Raw genomic sequence first — 14,460 nt, 5'->3', positions numbered from 1 at the left:
TGTGCAGCTGCCAGGGCACATGGTAGGAAGTGCCACATCCAAGCAGATCAGAAATCTCAAGCCTCGGTGAGGATTTTCTACAGGTAATGGAGGGTGTTTGCATTTTGCACAAGCAAAATCAGTACCGGTTTGTGCAGCTGAGTACTTGGCTGCACCACTGCCTAGTCTGGACATGCAAATAGTCCTTGGTGAGAGCAAGTGCAGCCTTTGGAGAGGCAACACAAATATGAGACCTCAGTTTGATGTCTGGCAGCCCCAGAAAACTGGGGTTTACTATGCTATCTCAAAACTAAGCAAGAAGTCCAGTCATTAGAAACCAATGCCAATTTCTTGACATCACTATCTATTAGAGATGGGTGAAGCTACACTCACAGCCCTTGTAGGTCTTCCTTTTTAGGCTGGAGGCTTTTTCTAAGTTTAACTTCTGTATACCGGTACCAGAAAAGTTAACAAGTGATAGTTGTTTTCATCTTACTCAGAATAAGGACTAAATGAGATTTCCATGTCGGGTTGTCTTCACGGTCTAGGGGTAAATGTAATTTTGCTCTTCAATTAGTAGGTTTTAAATAGTGGTTTTTAAATTTGTCCCCTAGATCCACAACAGGCTGGATATCAAACTCATCAGCATTTGAGAGACACTGTTCCTAATCAGAATCCAAATTTGACCCCAGACAGAAGCAGCTTTTACATATTTTTTTTTTCCATTTTTGAAATTCATGGCTGAAGACCAGACTCACGTCTGGGTTTGGATCCAGGTATCCCATAAAGCATCAAAGTACACAGGTCGCCCCTGCTCCATCTAACTGCCCTAACTAGTCCAAAAGAGTGCATTCCCGGGCAGACTGTTTCTAGGAACAGTATCAGTACATTAGCCTTGTAACTCATTAATGCTAATAGCAGTTGCATAATGCACAGCTGAAATGTGGTTGTACAGTAAGCTAAGAACATATCCCAACTATATGAAGTATGTTTGCTAGTCAAAGTTTTTAAATGAGTCGCTTTCCTTACCATTACAGCTTAAAATCAAATTATCTTTGATTATAAATGCTCTGAAGGGGGCCACATTTCAAGCTATCACAAAGTCATGCCACTAACTCTAGCATAGTCCTCCACTTCAATGCTGCATGCTTGACCATGGTCTGGAAGGAGGTATGAGCTCACGTGGTCCTTGCCTTCCCTGTGCAAAAGCTCAGGAGATCTCCAGAAGGCCCTTGGTCACCTATTGTTGAACCTAACTGACAGGGAGCTCAAGCATCAAAGACGGCACATTGTCCTTTAACCTTTAGGGAGCCCTGTGCACCAAGATTCAAAGCGGGAGAGAGTGAAGGGAGATGTAGGCCCAATGATGTGACTAGCTATTCAGAGCGACCCTCCAAAGCCACGCAAGCAGCGAGCTAGCCATCGAGGCTGGGCAACTGCACAGTCACATGCTTATGTGAGCCCTGGCAACGAGCGTAAGCAGACCCATGCTAACAAAATGGAAATCTCAAGCTTTACAAAAATTGCTAAAGGCTGGTGTGCTGCACACAAGCACAGAATGAATTTCTTTCCTATTCTGCAGATTTGGTCAGTTCTCATGACTCAGTGCCACTGTCTCATTACATTGGCTTGCTGAAAGAACATTGACTATGCCCCCTTCAAGGCCCTGATTCTCTTCTTTTGTCATAGTCTCATTTAAATGCTCTTGGATAGTCTTCAGATAAACAAGCTTTGGATCATATTTAAAATATAATGCCAGCTGTATCCTAGGGCCATCAGATAACATCCGATGGAGCTCTGGAGGTACAGCCTAGACTAAGCCCTTAGTTTCCATGTTGTGTTGAACAGTGAACAGCTCTGTACTGCCTGCTCCCTGCCAGCAAAAGTGTGTTGGGTCTCAAATTCCCTTTGAGACACTTCTCCGTGTCTGGACCCTTGAGCTGCCAGTGCTCAAACTGACCCTTGGGATTTGCTGACAGGCACTCAAAGAGTTTTCAGCTTTGCTTTCCTTTGAGTTCCACTTAACCTGTCTGCTTTGTCAGATCCTCTGGCTTCCCCTGAAGTCCCAGGAAAAAAAGCTTTCAAAGGGAAGGCATCAAGCGAAGAAAAAGGGCAGAATTCTGCATTATACTTTTCTGAGCTACATCCAGTGCCTTCTGGCAGCTGTTCTCACTCTGGGCTTTGCTGCTCCAACAGCCAAGCACTGCCACACCACCAGTAAGGGTGGAGCTTCTGTGTGACCAGCTCTCACTCTGGGGAGTGAGTTTTCCTACCTGGAGAGTGAGCTGATTTGCTTCAGGTGAAAGCCAAAGTGCCAGCCAGCTTATAAACAGTACAGATGATGAGCGAGTGAGATGTAAGCTTCAGACACTGATGTGATGTAGGTAAAGCCAGAGCAACTCCCCGTGATGCTGCAACAACACAGACAACAGACTTTGCCACTCAAGGCTGCTCCCAACCTTCTGCCTGCTTGGGCCAGTCTGGGGGACTCCTGATGTCACGGTGGTGCCTGGGAGGGATGTGCAGTTCATTCCGTGCTCTGTTTCTGGCCAAGGACAGCCCTGTGGCAGCCCTTGGCGAGGAGTTCCCCGACTTGTGTGCCCAGAGAGATCAGGGCTCAGCAGGAAGGCAGCTCCCTGGCTCACTGATCGTTACTGTGTGCTGTGCCCACTTGCTTACCATGATGCAGTCTTCTGCTCTAGATGCCAGGGTTTTGCCCAAAGCCATAGAAAGCAGTGTGTACCTGTGTTGAAGGTTGCTCCCTCCCAACATCTGTGCCTGCTGCAGTGTCAGTTCCATTTGGGAATGTGTCCTGCTGGTAGCCAAGTGAAATGAATGATGGGGCTGAATTATGAAGACATGGGGCTGTGGGAGGATGAAGAGGGCTGCTGCAACTTTGAAACAACAGAAAATATTAAATAAACCCTAATTCCTTGCTGGCACATAAACACAATATAAATAAACATTATAACTATGTAAATAGCACACAGCTCCTAGGAGCTGGGTCACCTTCTGAAATAGCAGGCGGGGAAGTCTGCTACTGTGCAATGGAGGGATCATGTTTGGCTAAATTATGCAATTCACTTAAATGCATGCTGTACAGTAACATAATTTTTGGAAACCATATTGTTTGGCTCTCCTGAGCGATTCCCAGAAGTAATTCCTGCAAGGAGCACACACCCAAACCAGTCAGAATTTCTGGAATGACATTCCAGTTGCTCAACACCTGGTTATGCAGATAGAAGAGAAAACAGAGCGACGCCTTAGCCAGTATAATAGATAAGGGTGTGAGAATTCAACTCGCTGGCTAGCACATGAAAGTGTGAATGACCTCGCCCCACGTCCAGGATTGCTCAAGCCATAGGAGATGTCAGTATCAATACACACATCTTCGTTTATAGTCACAGGACAGCTCTCTTCTCCATGTTTGCTTCTGCCCTCAGATCTTAACCCCAGAATGGAGAGAAAGCGCGATGCTTGTTGAACAACGCGCTTGTGAAGTTGTTCGCTTCTGCAAACCGACTGCAGAAAAGGATTAGTGAAATCCTCTCTTCTATTATTGCATGAGGTGGAAGACCTTCCACTTCTTCAGATAAACTCACATGCAATTAGAGGGAGGTCGAAGTAACGGGATCTCAGTTTTCTTCAAGCTGTGACTAGTGGATCCATTATATTATCTCCTATATAATGACTGGGTGACCTTCCCTGTACTAAATAGAAAGAGGCTCCTCTGTCATAAAATCACTGAGTATATGCAACATTTTTTTATAAAGCAACAAAGAGCTTGAAGTGAATGCCATTTTGTATCTGTGTCCTCAGTATCTATCAGAAATGGGCCAAGAATTCTTATTTTGCATCTATAACCAGAAGAAATACATGCATCAAGAGCAGTTGATTAATTCACTGGCTAGCAGATTTTGGCAGTTGTAGCCCAAACCTACATGTTAGGTAGAAGGGGAGACAGGAGTTGCTTGATGTGAATTCCTTCTTGTCTCAGCTGGGGTGCAGAGACCACTTTGCAAGAGTGAGATGCAATGAAATAGATGGTGGGTAGAAGTTGGGGAGATGTGCTGGGTGAAGGGGGCACCTAAATCCTCATGCCAGTGACACCTGGGGAAGTTCTGGAAGGAGTATGAAATCAAGCAGCCTGGTGCTAATACAACAGGCACAGCACACGTCCTGCAAAACCTGGACTGAAATAAAGACCACAGTTAAATGGTTGCAGGGTGCACATTCACATTTCAAGTACGTATTTTCCCCTGAGCTAGAGGGAGACCTTCAGCAGCAGTCAGTGCACCTTGTGTTACAATTGGGTTCCTAGCCTGGCTACAACATTGATTAAAGTGATTAATCTAACCTTGTAAAGGCAACTTTGGTAAACAAAGGCCTGTGAGTATGAGTAGGCAGGATTAGATGAGAGAAAAACGCGGCAAGCGGTGCCTCTCCCATAGCAAGGGAAGATGCTTGCGACAGATGAGAGTACCTGTTCCAAAAGCACTAAGGAGTCCCCCCATCAGTAAGCTGGCTTGCAGCTCCTGGTGTTCTTTATTAGCAGTGAATCAAACCCTTCATTCCCCATCCAGGAAATTTCTAAGGCACATATTTTTCTGCTGACTTCTCTGTGCTCCAAGGAAAAGACAGTAACTGATGAATTAGGATGAATTAGGAAAGCAGTCTTCTACTCCTCTTTCCTTTTTTTTTTTTTTTTAGCCTTTCCAACAGCTCCACAGTAACTGTTGCACAAAAAATATATAGGAGCCTCCTGTGACTTGAGACATAAGGTTACATTAGAACACATCTGGGTGTCTCTAAATTGTGGGAGAAGGGCTAGACACTCAAAGATAGTAAGACCCTTCATTCTTGCTGGAAGAAAAGGATCTTCGAGTATCTGGATGTGGCTGTCTAAAGTCCTCACCCTAAATATATCTGTAGTTTGTCAACGCAGCAAGTGACACATGCGAAGTCTCTTGGTTTCTCACCAAATTCAGTGGGGTTCAGACTGGCCCGGTATAGACTAGCAAATGGTTGTCTGGAAATGCTTGCCTCAAGCCCCAGTGAGATGACACGTGCATTTCTGCAGTAGAGACTGTCAAGCCAAACACTCAAAATTCACAATGGACCTTCCTTCTTGCTCACATATGTGCTTCACATAAGGCCTTGGAGTATGGGCTACACCAGAACACATCCAGAATTTTCTTTCATGAATTGCTTCAATTGAAGCCAACGGCCCAGACTGTTTCTGTGAAGGAAGCCCTGCCTTTTCAAGAGGTAAGGTGAAGCCCACAAAGATGTTTAGTGAGAAGGCATCTGCGTATGCAAGAAGGTCTGTATTAGTGGGTGCAATTATTACTGGATAAAAAAAGGGAAAAGGAGCTGGGAACAAAACAGTTCTGGGTTCCTTTAAAATATCAATTAGCTCAAGCTAGTGAGTGAGTAAAGTAATGATCTAAGACATTATGACTACGATGACTAAATAATGACAATGTGGAGGAAGGTGTTAACTATAAGTATGGCTGTAGTACAGCCAGGGAGTCCCAGCACACTCAGTTAGGGAGATCCTTAGGCATAGCGGGTCCAGCAAGCAAACTCTCCACCTACTCTGCAGACAGCATCATCATTAATCGCAGTACACAGCCATAGTGCAAAGGCAGGATTCAGCCTTCACCTGAAATTATCCACCTTCTCTTAGCTCAATGAGCTGGTCTTAAACAGATTTTAGCCTCTGAAAGATGCTAGAGCTTTGGCCAGAGAAAATCATAGGTGCACAGAGATGGATTTCCATGAGTTAATGATGTAGTTCACAGGATACTGGGCTGAGACCAGACCCGTACCAGCCCATGTGCTGTAAAACTCTGACCTTCCCATCTGCATTGCGACTGCACCTGTCATACGCAGTATGGCTACGGTACAGCTTGTGTCAGTGACACTTGCCTTGCCCGTCTCACACAGACTGAATCCCTTTCATCAGTACTTCTAAGATCATTTCATGTCTGCTGGCAAAGGGGATTTGCAGAGTTTCTCACGCCTTCCACAACATACATGAGGGCAATGCAGTTGACGTCTAGTTACAGCTGACAGCTTATCTCTGGAGTACCCACTTCCAACCATCCCCTTCTTCTGAAGTCTCATTGTCGCCAGCAAGCAGTGCTGGGGCAATCCCTTACTTTTAGAAGTGTCATAGGCTACGAAAGCATAGTTCTGGGTAACAATGACTCAGAGATTTGTTTCAAGAAAAACACTACTCTTAAACAGGTGCAGATAGGTGCCTGGTAGTTTGGGCTGAGCACTCAGCGTCAGTTGAAGATAGCCAGCTCACACTCATGTGTGCTGCTGGCCCGATGCAGTAGGACCGTCCAGGCATGAAGTTGTTCGGGCCCTTCTCTTAGGAAGAGGCTATGGGCCACTGGAAACCCATACTTTTCTGCTTCGTGCTACCCATGGGAATTAAACTTGTTCCATGTCGTAAGTTAAGCAGCAATCTTCAGTGGTCTGTGTGCTGACCCCAACCTGTGGGTCACCTTCCCACTGACCTCAGCCATCTGGACTCTGGGCTGACCAGAAAAGTGTAAGGCAGTGAATAGCTAAGGAAACCCCTTCAGCCAGGACTAAAAAGCTCACCTGTAGCTTTTCAATGCTTGTTAGCCAGCTCTCTACCAGAAGGCAGAGCACGGGACAAGTAACCAAGGGTATTAATTTTATCAGACAAACCTATTCCACTGAGAACAGAAATATTAAAAATTCCTTTGATTTAAAATTTAGTAAAAGATATGAAGTCATTAAAAAGGTTTGGGTTTACCTCAAAACATTGTTCCGCTTATTAGCTAAATGACTGTGCAAGGCAAGCTTCACTTCAGTATCGCTTTGGTTATATATGCTTTCTGGGAACAGCAATGGTTTAATGGCTATTAAATATTTGTTTGCGCAAGCAATGTGCTCTCCCTCCTGCTCACCTGCACTAACTTACTTTCCCTGGGAGACAGAATGTTTGCCATACCAAAATAGCAACTAAATTAATGAAAGTTCAAGTAGAGCTATAAATAGAAAGGGCACCAGGTTTTCACAGTGCTCATATAAGCTGCTTCACACCCACTTCCTTTTGTCTGCCATTAACTCTCAGATCTGAAATGAAATAACCTTTCTGAACTTTGGAAGAACAAACAGCAAAACAATAAAGAGACCAAATTGTTATGAGGAAGTCACCGAAATACTGTGTAGTGAAGATGGACAGACTATTGTATATAGATATAGTGCTGTGCCCCACTGCTGGTGCTGCCAAATAGTAATATCTGGTTTCAATTTTAGAAATACTTACATGGGAATTTGGGGACGGCTGAAAGAAAACGGCTTGAGTGGAATTTCACTCTGCCCATTCTTCTTTAATAATCCCTTTCAGGCGTGGAGCAGAGCCAAGGGCTCAGTCGATGGGCAGTGCACGGTGGCACCTCCTGGTGGAAACCAGCTTCCAGGGCTGTGGGCAGCAACACAGGGAGAAAAACATACCATGAGATCTCAAATAAGAAAGAAAAGCTAAAAAAAAAGCAAACAACCTTTTTTTTTAAAGGACAAAACCCGCTTGCTTTTTGTACCAGAGACAGAGCACACCGGCACTATCCCAGTGTTGCTTTCCCATATAAACACCTTTTTGTGTTGCCACAACGTGTGTTTAGGACAACTATGGGTGGAAGGGAGGGGGTGGCAAAGGCAAACGGGGTGGGAAGGTGCTCTAGGAGGCAATCTTCGTGGCAAGACTCAATCCTCATGAACACAGCTCACAAACCCTCACATTGCACTGTATTTTCCCATGTTTCCCCTGGACTGGCGCTACCTAGAAGTCTTCTTGTGGAAGGCTGTTAATATTCAACAATTAACATCGAGATAAAAAACAAATAAACTTGAAAGAAAGTAGCTGAGTCAGGCTAGATTAGATTAGGTGGTAAAGTACTATTTTTAGTTTTAGCTGTTGGAAACAGATACCAGACACAATTTCACTAAAAAGAAGCTCCTGCCCAAAATGTAGGCTCATAAAAAAGTAATGAGTTCACAGGCTGGGTTTATTATTGTTTCAGTGTGTGATACAAGATATGCATGTATAAAGGGATGCCCTTTTCTCTCTTACGGACAGAAACACAAACCTCTTATGGAGGTTGGCACATGTAACACTTGGCCTGTTGGGAGTTTCATGCTGTTTCTAGGTGCAAATGTGATAATGAGTAAGAGAAGAAAGTATCACAACATGTTTCAATGTGTCTCGTCTTCTGATGAGAACTCCAGACCGTTTCTGCACAGCTGTCTGAACACAGCTCCTATCTGATCCTTATCGTTTCACTCCTAGCAATGGAGGTGGCTGTACTTTTTTTTTTTAACTTTAAAAATGTTGAGGAAACTAGATGGAAATGCTGACAAAACAACTTTCAGCCTTTTCTTCTGAGCAACTGGACATGCTAGATATTTGACCTATCATCGCATTTACTTCAGCGTGTATTGCACTGCGGGCTGGGGGGAGAGGTGACTGAAGCTCACAGGCACCGAATGGGTCGCTCCTGCAATCCCCCATTGAATCATTACGTGTTTACCCTGGGACTAGATTTACTGAGTCAGACGGTCACTGCCAGTCTGTTTTCTCTCTCATCCATCCCAGAACAGCCCCAAAGGGAAGCAGCCTGGATGAGAAAGGAACTCTAGTTGTGTTTATGGAAGTGCTGCAGTGCAAAGCTGCTTATCCCAGGATTTGCACGACTGTACACAATGTGAGCAAGGAAATAATCTGTCTGGGAAGATGCTGCCATACATGAAAGCATCTGCCTGCAGCTAGATTCCATCAAAGAGCAGATTTGCGGATTGATTTTCCCGGTATGACATCTTCCATCTGCAGAGCATTCAAAGGTTCTTTTATTAGCCCTGCTGTTGTTCGTGATTCAAGCAACATGATGAAACAGCTCACAAAAAGGCACTCGGCTCCACAAACACTGCCCCATAAGCAATGCAGAATGCTCCAAGAGGGGGTGGCGGCAGAAGCAGAGCTGTGGTAACAGGGGTGAGGGAGGAGCACGGGAAATGCTACGAGCGCAGACATCGTGACGGTGATGTCCAGTGCTGGCAGCAGCATTTCTCAAGCTGTCTTTTAATGGAAGCCCACCTCATCTTCTGGGGATGAAGTCTAAGAATCAGCCTGTGTCAGCACAGCTCACATGAGCAAACAGCACCAGGAACGCTGCAACTGCTGTTGGTGAAAACCTGCACATGCATTTACTATTTCCGCTCTCCGCTTTGGTTCTCTGCATGCACGGGCATGTTTTTATGCATTTTTATTTTATCTGCAATGATGTTACAGGCAACCTTTTGATGACTTCTGACCCACAACAGGCTAAGTACCACTGGCTTATGAAACAATGAAGGGAGAAGAAAGTCAGGAAAAAAGCTGGTATGGTATTAATTAAATGAATTCAGCCACGGAGAGGACAGAAGTGGCACATCTTTTCCACAGTGACCTGCTATGGATATTTCAGGAGGAGTCAGTGAATAAGGGAGGCTTTCAGAGCACCTACGAGATTTGGACACAGCAGAATATGTTCCCTAGGGCTGAGCACCTGAAGCCTGAATAGCCACATCAAACATTTTTGGGGCATAGCACACAGCATGTCAATTTGCTGGGGACTGAGCTCTGCCACAGGATGTGCTAATACTATACAAGAGATCTGAACACATCCTTGGAGTAACCACACACATTTGCATATCCTTCTTCAGAAAAGGGTTTTATTAGATGGCCTGAAAAATACGTTTAGCACAAGCATGGGCTTTTACATCCTCAACCTGTTAGAAAGCTCTCTTAGACCATTATGCTGTTGAAATGCAGTCTCTTACATGTTGTAGGGAAGCTATTCCTGAGCCATCCCCTGTGCTTTTAATTGATGGGAGAGGAATATGTTGTTCCCCAAAAGCATTTCCTACTGATTCACTTCTCTTTATCATCTGATTTACAGGTCTGATCTTGACTTTTCACCACACCCAGATCTCCCATTGACTTCAAGGAACAGGGCTCTGTGGGGGCAGTGTGAAAGTCACCCAATAAAGGTTTTCAAGAGGAAGCTGCTGAATTCATCAACACCGGAATTTACATAGATCTGAAAGATGCTAATAGGTTCACTATGGCAAGTATGATGAGCTGCATCAACTGAAGTGGCAAGACATAATGAAGAAGGACCGTGCAGAACAGCCCATGTATTTGCAGTGACAATCCTTTCCACCCCTGGGTAGTGTGGCATGTCTACTGCATGCCTTGGCTGCATCACCATGCCCCCCGCCCGCCTCCTTCAGTCCCACGATGCAAAGGAGCTTTAATATATGTTATTTGTGGCTTATGAGGGACTGCGATGTGTACAGATTCACTGCCATTTCCTACCACTTGCTCCAAAATGACACTAGAAGCCATCATCTCTAAGAGAAGCCAGAACACATTCTGATTATTTTGTTTCCACCACGAAGAATTTGCCACAGACACAGCTAATCCTCAACTCAAATTAGAGACTTTGTGTCAGATGCTCCATAATCACATAAAGCATGAGTTACCTTTAGAGTTGGACAAAGACTAGGACAGCTATAAAGGGCTACAGCACAGAGCAGAGAACCACACACAGTGTTACAGCAGGGGAAAGCGTGATGCAGCCTCACTCTCCAGGCCATCCCTGAAGTAGTATTGGAGAGACACTGAGACACAGCGGGGCTTTGCCAGCTGCATCCTTAGCACATGGTAATGGTACATCCACAACAGACGGATCCTGTTCTGGTAAACCTAATACTGCAGTGATTAATTACAAACAGCGCTTCTGTAAGATTTGGAGAGGAAGACATCTTTTCCTTCTGCTGAGGAAAAAGAGAAATGATACCCTTGGATAGCATCATTTGTATAAACAATTCTGCTTTTTACCCACGTTTCATCTGCCAAGTTCTCTTGTTTGGGAGGAGCCTGTGTGCGTTTTGATGTGTAAAGTAGGATAATGGAATATCGTTATTAAAGGGCTTACAAATTGGGCAGGCAAGCCCCAGGTTGAGAGGTCACTCTGGCTGTACAAACAAAAAAGGTTTAAGCTGAGTGAGGAAGCTTGGGTTTGATCAACAGGACAGGGAAAAATGTTCTGTTCTGCAAGACTGCAGGTCAGTCCATCTGTCTGAATTGGAAACTAGCTCACGGGCTCTTTTTTTTATTCTGAGTTTCTCAGTCTGCCCATTTTGTAGAGTGTGTTGAGCCGGTGCTATAATGACAAAATTAATTTCCCATGCTTTTAATAAATCCAGCTGCTGCAGCCAGGAACTGAAAACAGGCTCTTCATATTGTGGGGCTGGGGAGGGGCAAGGAGTAGCAGGAAAGCTGTCTGAATGACTAGGAAAGTTTTAGCTGTCCTTCCCAGAGGGTGAAGTCCTGGGATGGAGATGAAGCCGCAGTTTCATTTATTCCAGAGAAGGAGCCCTAGCCAGACTGATGGTTGTCTTGGGTATTTGGCTAAAGGGTCACATCATGATGACAGTGATGATACTTGTTTAAAGTATGTCAAATGTTGCAGCTTAAAGGGATGCTGTGTCCTCAGGAAAAAAAAAAAACCGACCAAAAACGTCATTGCTTACAGAGAAGACAGACAAAGCTAATGAATACAGACTGAGACACTGCATAATGGAATGTCTGCTTACCAGCTTGGGGCCTGTTGCTGCTTTCCCTGATCTCAGGTTGACCTTGTCATCAGTTTCAGGGGTGGCAAAACCAGGCTTCAAGCACAAAAAAGAAGTCTCGTGACACAAAACTGGGAAGAGGAATCAACACCTTGGGTTTCCAAGGCTGAGGAAGGGCCTAGTCCAGCACTCCCCAGAAAATAATCTGTAGCATCACCATCTACAGTGACCAGAGCAACCTTTCCCTTTTACAGCTCCAACTCCTGCAATTATATGAGATTCCCACCCTTGACTGTAAAGAAAGAAAGGGAAAAGAACTACCTTTCCAGCCCACAGGGTTACAGAAAGATACTAAAATGCTTGACCCTTGCATTCTTGAAAGATGATTAGCAAATAAATGCAGTTCAAAATATGTAGGCTAAAACACCATGTCTCATCAAGTTTACACCAACCTTAAGAGTCTTTTGAGGGATCTACTTGTGATTTCTGAGGATCTGAGGGTTTAGTTACACCGTGCTATATAACAGCAAGCAAGAGTGTGACGCTTGTTGTCCTAGCAGTTCCGTACCAAATACACTTCATTTCCAAGCCAAGAAATGCAATGTAATTTGCAATTTGAGACTTCTGACTGTGTCCGTCCCCTTTGTGCACTCTGTAATGCAGACTACTCAGAAACTGCCTTCACTTATCCCCACGCAACACCACGTACTTTAATTACTGACTTTCAGGAGGCATTTGCACAAGGGTAGTGTAATAGAAACTTGGCAGGGGAAGGAGAAGAATTTTTTAAGAGGAAGGCAGCCACTCCTCTTAGCTCTCCAGGATTTAGGCCAAAAGGAATTCAGCGCATTTGTAGTAATAGCTGTTCTTATATGGAAAGCAGCAGAGCAGCAGCAGCTACTCTGCTCAGGCTGCCCATTTCAGAGGACACCACTGCTCTGGAAATTGCATCTCAAACACACTTCAAGCCTGGGAGAAAAGGTGGTCATGACAATTTACTTAAGCTTATCTAATCCTCTAGCAATGGAAATATCAGGCTTTTTGTATTTTATATGCTTGGAAAAAATGTTTGCACTGACCTCCCTGCAGAGAGCTGCATTGAGTGGTGTGAAAGGGATCATCTTCCCCATGTTCCTACAGCTGCAGGAAAGGTGAGAGCATGTATGTGTCAGGTCCCTCCAGGGCATGCCAGAGCGTGGACCTGACAGCCAGAGATTTGCTGGCAGTCCCAGATCCCACAGCGCTCTCTGGCCCAAGTGGTGCTCTGGCAGCAGCAGTCTAGATGGGACAGTTTGGGATGGCAGCCTTGAGGCCTCTGGAGGAGCCTGGGGTATGCTCAAGCTTTTTATTCATACTCGAGCTCTTGGGCTCAGCCCTACCTTAGCCCAAACCAAAGAGGCTTCGTTTAGTTTTTTGCTCCTTCCCTTTGTGAACCTCAGTCAGATGTCTTCCTAGAGCAGGATCCTCTCCATCCCTAGACATCGCTGTTCTCCAGGCTGCCAAAAGCTTTGCCTGTTCCTTCTTTATACTCTCATCAGACTGCAGCAGTAAAACTAAAAAGACCTTCCTAAAAACGTCCAGCCTGAATGCGGCATGAGTCTTCCTCCTCCTACACAGTGTCCTGTAGAGGCCAAAAAACCCCAGAGGATATATTAGGCGTTAAGAAAATACAGTTGTGCCACAGTGTACTTCAATAGTGTGGTAACGTCTTCAGTTCACTTGCTGTCTTAGTCACCCCATTGCTATGACCTCTTTTTTTTTTTTTTTCTTCAAAACGAGGAAAGTCTAAGGTGATACTGTTGACGAGGGACTTAAAATGGCTGCAGCAGCCAGAGAAGATAAACAGATTAGGCCTCTCTCACTTGAAAAGAAGACTGAAGGGGAACATGCTGGAGCTCTGGAGTGAAGCAGAAAACGTGATCAGGGAATGTTTTTTTCACTTCCTCCTGTAAGACAAGATGTAGGCAAAAAATAATTGTAATTATTAGACTGTAGCTGTGATTCTATAAAAGAGCTTTTCCACACAATGATTTGCTCCAAGGCTGCTGCCTGAATAGGCTCAGTAGGGCCATAATTCTTTTTCATTTTCTTGTGCATCATTTACCTGTGGAACTCACTGCCGCAGCCTGAAGTGAATGCTGAAAGCATAAACTGCTTCAAAAATTACCTAAAATAATTTAAAGAAGGATCATCAAAGTCTAGTGAACATAATGGTGTGACTGTTATGTTATTGTTTCTATTTTCTTCGCCCCACCCCTTCACTCTTCTCCTGCTTTCCCCTTTCCCTTTCTTCAACGTATATCCCATTTGCTGTGACATGTAAGTTTTCAGTGTTACTTCTGGCCTTGAAGAGATGGTTTCTTTTGTTTGCCTTTCAGCCATAGGGTGCAATTATGCTTCACAATAGTTAAGAGCCAATAATGAGGTGTTAGGAAGTGATGAGATATTTTTCTCCAGAAAGGAGATTTCAAGGTACCAGAAAGTTTGGCAGAGTCATGCGTTGTCAGCAAGCAGTGGGAATATATTGTCCTGAAAAGATGGGCTCAGCCCCAGAATTATTCCTGGATGTTGCAAGTTTTTGTTCATTGGATCCTTCTTTATTTTTCAACTTAGTGCGTCACTGTAACTTTGATTTCAAGTACTGCTGATCACTGGGAAAGCATGTGACCACATCACCATAACATGTTTGGTCCTGGACTCATAAACTAATAAACACTTGACCACTGCTTCTGCACTAATGTGGTCATTCTTTGGAACCAAAAATGGTCCAGGATACAGGAGACCAGTAACCAGCCCAGGGGAGAGCTGCTGTCTACTGTG

The sequence above is a fragment of the Falco peregrinus genome, chromosome 2, assembly GCF_023634155.1.
Source record: "Falco peregrinus isolate bFalPer1 chromosome 2, bFalPer1.pri, whole genome shotgun sequence".
Classification (NCBI taxonomy): domain Eukaryota; kingdom Metazoa; phylum Chordata; class Aves; order Falconiformes; family Falconidae; genus Falco; species Falco peregrinus.
The sequence above is the reverse complement of the archived record's forward strand: the minus strand, read 5'-3'. Positions refer to the sequence as shown.